The following is a 7,525-nucleotide window of genomic DNA, read 5'->3' on the forward strand; positions in this document are numbered from 1 at the left end:
TTTAACTCGAAAAAGATGGGTGATTACTTTTAGGTTCCGATTTTTCTCATACATATCCAATTTTCGCTCAGTCAAGTAACACATAACCTATCTTGTAGCTTATTTTACTATTTTTATAAGATCTACTTATTTTCTTGATTAATATTCAAAAAATTGTATAAAATTGAATATATAAGTTATGTATATATATATGTGTGTATATATATATATATATATACATATACATATACATACACATATATAAATTTGATTTAAAGATATGAAAAAAGGTTTAACTTCTATAAAGTTTCTGATAATAAATGTTTATCATTTCTTCAGTTGAATAAAATCCACGCTGCAATGGCATTAAAAGAAAAAATTGTGTACAAAAAGTACAATCCAGAGAATATGAAAAGAGCTCTGGACGACATTCGCTTGAAAAAATTATCAGTGCGTGCAGCCAGTAAGTTGTACAACGTGCCTTTCTCAACATTACTAATGAAGCATCATGGCATATATCCGATGAATGCTAGACCAGATCCTACGACAATTCTTATTTCAGAAGAGGAAAATGTATTAGTTGAATGGATTTTACATATGAGTGTGGCTAGTTTCTGCATTACAAAGGAGTAACTGTTGAACAGTGTCCAGAAATTAGTCAAAGATTTAAAACGAAAAACACCATTTACAGATAGTAGACCTTCAAAACTATGGTACCAGTCTTTTCTCAATCGTCATCCCGAAGTGTCACTGAAGTTAGCACAAAATTTATCTCTTAGGAGAGCTGAAATGTCAGAGAAAGATGTCCGTAATTGGTTTCAAGACATAAAGGTATATTTAAAATCTAAAAATTTGTTAAATATCAGTGGTTCGAGGATTTTCAATTGTGATGAATCGGCTTTCTTACTGAATCCAAAATCTAAAAAAGATGTCATTATTGAGTTCTTAGTCTTTTTATGTAACAAAGTATTTATGATCAGAATCTAGTTCTTGACCTGATCAGAAATTGATTCTATGAGTAAAATGGTTGATCAGAAATTAGTTCCATGTAACTCACGGATATTTTATCTCATTATTAACTTAATTATGACTATTATATCATTTTTCCAAATGCAACTTAAAGTTGAAATGTTGATCTATCGTTTGAAAACAAAAAAGTTTGTATTTTTTTCTTTAAATATTGAGGGCAACATGGAAGTGCTACTTAACTGATCAGAAACTAGTGCCTTGACGGTACTTGTATCACTTTCAACAATCTGCAGACTGCATGACGAAGATTCAGAATCAGGATTATCGATGACATGATTATTTTCAGGTGTAATATCTTTTTGTTGAGTTATTACAGCTTTATGCTTTCGCTTCAGGTGGTTTTTTTAAGTTTGTCGTATTGTTGTGATGTTTGAAATATTATTGCACAACGTGCAACGCTTTGATATTGCATCATGGAAAATGAAATACTGTTTAATCAAGTCTTTATCAGATTTAGATGCCACTTTATTGGTAATATTTTTTGAAATAGTGCCAGTTGACATTGTCAGTTGATGTTTTTTACTTCCTCTGGACCTACAGTTTACAAAGATAATATAAAGATAATATCAAGAACTTCTAAAAATTTAATATTTAAAATGATTTAAACTTGTACTGGATATATGCGACATATATATAATTACATTCACACACAATAGCATTCCGTAATTTACTGCGAATATTGAAAATCTATAATATACATAATGTAAACTATATAGATTTTCAGTATTTGCCGTGAATAACGGAATACAGCTAATAACTTTTTATGACTTACGTTTTCCTCTGCTATTTCATTCTCGACACTGTAAACATAACCGTTTTGTTCTCTGTCATGCTAGTCTTAGGGCCACTTTCACCAAGCTCAGTAAGTTAACCAGCCTAGTAACTGTAATGAAGTAGAAAGAGATAGAAATAGTTATATCTCTTTCTATTTCATTACAGTTACTAAGCTGGTTAAGTAAACTGACGATGATGAAAGTGGCCCTCTATATTTTTAGATTTAATTGAATATGTCACTCAGATGCAAGAGCTCACCGAGCGCTTAGTGAGCGGTTGTAGTACTGAATGCGCCTAATGATATTACTTAAGTTCGTATCAGATTACCGACTCTGCAAATTACCGACTGCCAACTCTGACTGCCGACCAATAATAGACCAATCACATATTGAATCAGTCTTATTGTGATTGGTCCATTGCGTTAGAGCAGTAGGTGCTGTGATTGGCAGCGTACAATAGCTTCGTGCGCCCTTCCTTTCGAAATTAATGATTTGTAAAAATTGAGAATCGTCGATACGATTCTTTGAAAAATTGGATCGATTCCGAAAGAATCGAGAAATTAAAAAATCGAATTAAAATCGATTTTTCAAGAGCAAAAAGAATTAATTCTCGATGCATCAATTCAAGAATCGGCATCACTAGTGTACGGTTAATAAAGCAGATTAGAAAGAATTTTATATTACTTGACGCTTTGCAAAATATTTCAAATGACCTTTTAAACCTAAAAAATTTTTTACCGGTAAATTATATTTTTGTAGGTTCAGAATGTGAATCATATCTTGAAATTGAATGTTCCGAATTTCTTATAGAAGTAAAATATAAATGTTTGAATTTTTATACAACGGCGTTAGAAGAAATGTTACAACGATTACCATATAATACGAAATTTTTCGCGAATTTAATTTCTTAGATCCTAAACTAGCTTTACATGATGAAAGTAGATTAATTTTTCTTGATTTGAAAAATATAGCAAAACGTTTTGGCATATCTGATATTACGACCTCAGCTTATGAATGGAGAAGTTTTGCAGAATTTAACGACGCGGAAAAAATATTTTTGACTAATTTAAAAATTGGTGAAATGTGGAAGAATATTTTAGAGAAAAAAGATTTTAATTGTGAACCATCTTTTCCAAATTTAAAATAATTAGTATATGCCACTTTGTCACTTCCACATTCTAATGCCGAAGCAGAAAGAATATTTTCTATTGTCACTGACGTCAAGAATAACAAGAGAAATCGTATTAGTCACTTGTTTAGATTCAATTTGTAAATTACGATTAAGTTTTCAGGCCCATAATTTAAATTGTAATAATTTCCAAGTTGATTCTAGACATTTGGAACTGCACAATACTCAAAATCTTTATCGCCAAAATAAAGGCAAAGAATGAATAGGATAGCTTATTTTTTCTATTAATTTTTATTGTAATTTTTATTTAAATTCATAGTACATTATACTACAACGATTGGCACAGAATTAAAATGTTTTTTGAATTTTCGTCACGCGTGTTTTTGCTATTGCTTTCCACGTGTTGGAGTATCGGTATTCTCTTTTTTTATTCAACATTTTCTTTTTTCAACTTTTATTATAACTTGTAAAAATATATTGCTATCGGACCAATATTTTATTTTGTATTAATTATAATTAATAATATTTTTCATAATCTTATGCATATATGTAACACTTTTATTTATATTTACACTTTCTACTACAATTTCTTGTTAATAATAATTTTTTTATTGACTTGGTGTGACAGCATATATTCATGCAATATTTAAGATGTGAGATGTTACAATTATGCGCAATAATAATAAATTTTATTTTTGTTATTTATTTATTTTATTTTATTCTTTGACTTTTAATTTTAGATTATGGTGCATACATGCACAAACACACGCGCGCACGCGTGTACACGTATTAATCATATTTTTCTTTTTAGAAGGCTCATTATAGGAATATCAGACATTTTTATTTATGTTTAAAGCGCATTTTTTAAATTAATTAAAATGTAATACAATTTGTATTTATACGTGTTATAGATATGTTTTATTTTATGATATTGTATATTAACACGTTATTATATGTATATATTTTATTTTTATTGTATTATATTATTGTATTATTTATTGTATTAATTCAATATGCGTTGTAATTATGTTTTTTATTACGTATTAGATGTACAACTTTGCTTCCGCCGTTTTTTTTCCGAAATTCGAGGCTTTATTGTAAAAAACTGGTTATACATTTATCATTCAAAGTATTGTCCTTCGCTGGCCACTACTTTCTCCCATCTTTCGGGCAGCGTATGAATCCCGCGTCGAAAAAACTGGTCATCTTTTGAAGCGATCCACGAATCGATCCAATTTTTTACTTCTTCATAAGACCGGAAGTGCTGGTCAGCCAGGCCGTGTGCCATTGATCGAAACAAGTGATAGTCAGAGGGAGCAACGTCTGGAGAATACGGCGGGTGGGGTAGGACTTCCCATTTCAACGTTTCCAAGTATGTCTTGACCACTTTCGCAACATGGGGTCGAGCATTGTCATGATGCAAAATCACTTTATCGTGTCTCTCGTTGCATTGCGGCCATTTGTCTTTCAATGCTCGGCTTAAACGCATCAATTGCGTTCGATACCTATCGCGTGTGATTGTCGGTTTTAACAGCTCATAATACACTACGCCGAGCTGGTCCTACCAAATACAGAGCATGACCTTGGAGCCGTGAATATTCGGTTTGGCCGTCGATGTGGAAGCATGGCCGGGAACTCCCCATGATTTTCTGCGTTTGGGCTTATCGTAATGAACCCATTTTTCGTCCCCAGTCACAATGCGATGCAGAAATCCCTTCCGTCTTTGCCTTTCAAGCAGCTGTTCACAAGCAAACAAACGCCGTTCAACATCTCTCGGCTTGAACTCGTACGGCACCCAATTTCCTTACTTCTGAATCATTCCCATGGCTTTGAGGCGTTTCGAAATGGCTTGTTGGGTTACTCCCAATGATCGTGACCAAGAACGTCTCCACTTCTTCCCCGGGAATCTCGGTGTCCCCCTCGTATGTTCTCGATAGCGCGTCCGATGCATGGTTTAGCGCGCCCTTCTTGTACACTATCTCGTAATCATACTCTAACAGCTCTAGCGCCCACCGCGCTAGTCTACCCGTCGAGTTTTGCAGGCGGTGAAGCCAGCGTAAACTATTATGATCGGTCACGACGGTAAATCGGTACCCCTTTAAAAACGGTCTAAATTTTCGTATCGCCCAGACCACAGCCAAGCACTCTTGTTCGGTGACTGAATATCTTCTCTCGGCGTCCAACAGCGCGCGACTCGTAAACGCGATGATATTCTCTACGCCATTGATTTCCTGCGTAACACGGCGCCTAATCCGACCGAACTAGCATCTGTTTGCAAGATAAAAGGGATTTTAAAATCTGGGCACGACAAGATCGGAGCGGTAGCCAGACGCGCGCGAATCTCCTCGAAAGCCTTAGTCTGTTTGTCCCCCCCATTCCCAATCTTGATGCTTCCGTAGCAATCTCGTGAGTGGCTCGCTTGTTGTTGCAAACTGTGGCAGAAATCGGCGATACCACGATGACATTCCCAAGAATCGACGCAATTGTTTAAGATTACGCGGTGCGGGGTATTCCAGGATTGGCCGCGCCTCTCGGGGTCAACTGTCAGGCCGCCCCGCTGTACGACGAATCCCAGATACCGCACTTGAGAACGACAGAATTCGCATTTGTCGGGATTTATTGTAAGACCCGCATCGGACATTTTTCCCAACACTTGCTCGAGCCACTCAAGATGTTCCTCGAAAGTCGGGGTGACAACCATGTCGTCTAAATACGCGAAAGCGTGAGGCTCCATCTCCGGACCGATTAAACGATCTAACAAACGTTGAAACGTCGCGGGCGCTCCTGTCAGTCCGTATGGCATCCGTACGAAATGGTATAGTCCCTTATCCGGGACGCTAAACGCGGTGATTTCTCGACTTTCTTTCGCCAGAGGTATTTGAAAGTACGCCTGGCGTCAATCGTCGAGATGTATCGCGCCGCTCGTAACTTGTCTAATATACCGGTCATATTCGGTAACGGATGCGCGTTCTTCTTCGAAACGCTGTTAACTTTTCGGAAATCTAAACAGAAGCGATATTTCCTACTTTGTTTTCTGACCATTATTATGGGGTTTGACCACTTGCTATAAGACGCTTCGATAATTCCGGCAACTAACATTTTATCGATCTCTTCCCGAATGGCTTCCTGTACCTTCGGGGAAACTAAATAACATCGCTGTTTAATCGGCGCGCGTGAATTCACGTCGATGCGATGCTCGGCAAGCGGGGTGACACCGGGATCACTTACTTCCCACAGTACTCTATTCGCTAAAAATTCCTCTAACCGCCCCTTCTCTTCGGCGAGTCCGCAGCAGGCATACTCCACGCGGTCACTAATCCTCTCGAAAGCTCGACGCTCTCACGGGCGGCTCGCGAAGTACCACCCTAACGCGGCAAAATCCAGACCCACGCCGAAAGCGCACAAGAAATCTATTCCCAGAATGCAAGAAACGGCGAGATCCGGCAGTAGACACACGCTAATTTCGCGCTGCAGCCCCTCCAACGTTAAGGGTATTTTTATCTCTTCGTGTATCTCCGCCACCTGTCCGTTCGCGGTTCTTATGGACGCCTGTAGCGCGGTTAGTGGGCCATCCCAAGCGTCTAATTCGCGATGCCTTCCTGCCCGAAAATCGTGCGACCTGATCCGGAATCCACCAACACCATCAAAGGATGTTCCGCAATGAAAACACGAAAGTATTGCAGAGGCGCCGAATCGGACACGTAAAGCGCGTCCGAGATGTACTGTAATACGTTAACCTGAAAAACTTGTTCGCGGGTCGCTGTCGGATCGACGGAAGTCACGGAGACCCGCCCTAGCGACTCGTCTCCGCGCTTCCCGAACACGTGGGGCAGTTCCGAAGAGTTACATCCGGTTTTCTGCAACAGAAGCAGTATAGGCGACGCGCCTCGTGGCACTCCCGCGCGATATGACCTATCTTCCCGCAATTCCAACATTTCATGGTACTCGCGGTCGATGACGTCGTTCCGGTGCCTCTCCGCCCTTGCGAGGGAGCCGAGGGAGGCTTCTTGGTGCCCGCCATTCCCGCCATGGGCAGGACGGCCGCAGCGACAGCCAATCCACGCGAATCCTTCTTGGGAGGGTGGTAAGCTAACTCGGGAAGCAGGGGCGTCGGAGTGCGGCGTCGCGTCGCGGAGTCCTGGATCATCTCCAAATTGGTGGCCAGTCGCTCCAAGGTCTCAAAATCGTGAAATTGTCCACGTTGTATAATCATTTTTAACTGCGGTAGCATATTCCGGTGCGTGTAATTTAGCCGGTCCTCCAGGCTCCACGGAGGCTCGAATCGATCGCAAAGGGCATGCATGCACGTTATGTAATCGGCGACCGGTCCGTAATCCCCCTGCATGCTCTGCCATATTTCGTCGCGCAGAGCGAATTGAAATTCCGGGTTTGCGAAGCGCGCCCTCCATGCAGCTTCGAATTCGTCCCATCGTCGATACGATCCGCCCCGCGTTCGGAACTAATACAGCGCCGCTCCCGTTAGAAAGAAAGGCAAGCACTTCAACAGATCCTCGTCCGATACGGGGAATAACGCGCGACTCTCTCTTACGCGCATTAAGAATGCTTCCGCGTCGTCTCCGCGCGCGCCCGAGAACGTTACGTTCCACTTCCGGAG

This window comes from Trachymyrmex cornetzi, unplaced genomic scaffold (genome assembly GCF_001594075.2).
Source record: "Trachymyrmex cornetzi isolate Tcor2-1 unplaced genomic scaffold, Tcor1.1 scaffold1142, whole genome shotgun sequence".
NCBI lineage: Eukaryota > Metazoa > Arthropoda > Insecta > Hymenoptera > Formicidae > Trachymyrmex > Trachymyrmex cornetzi.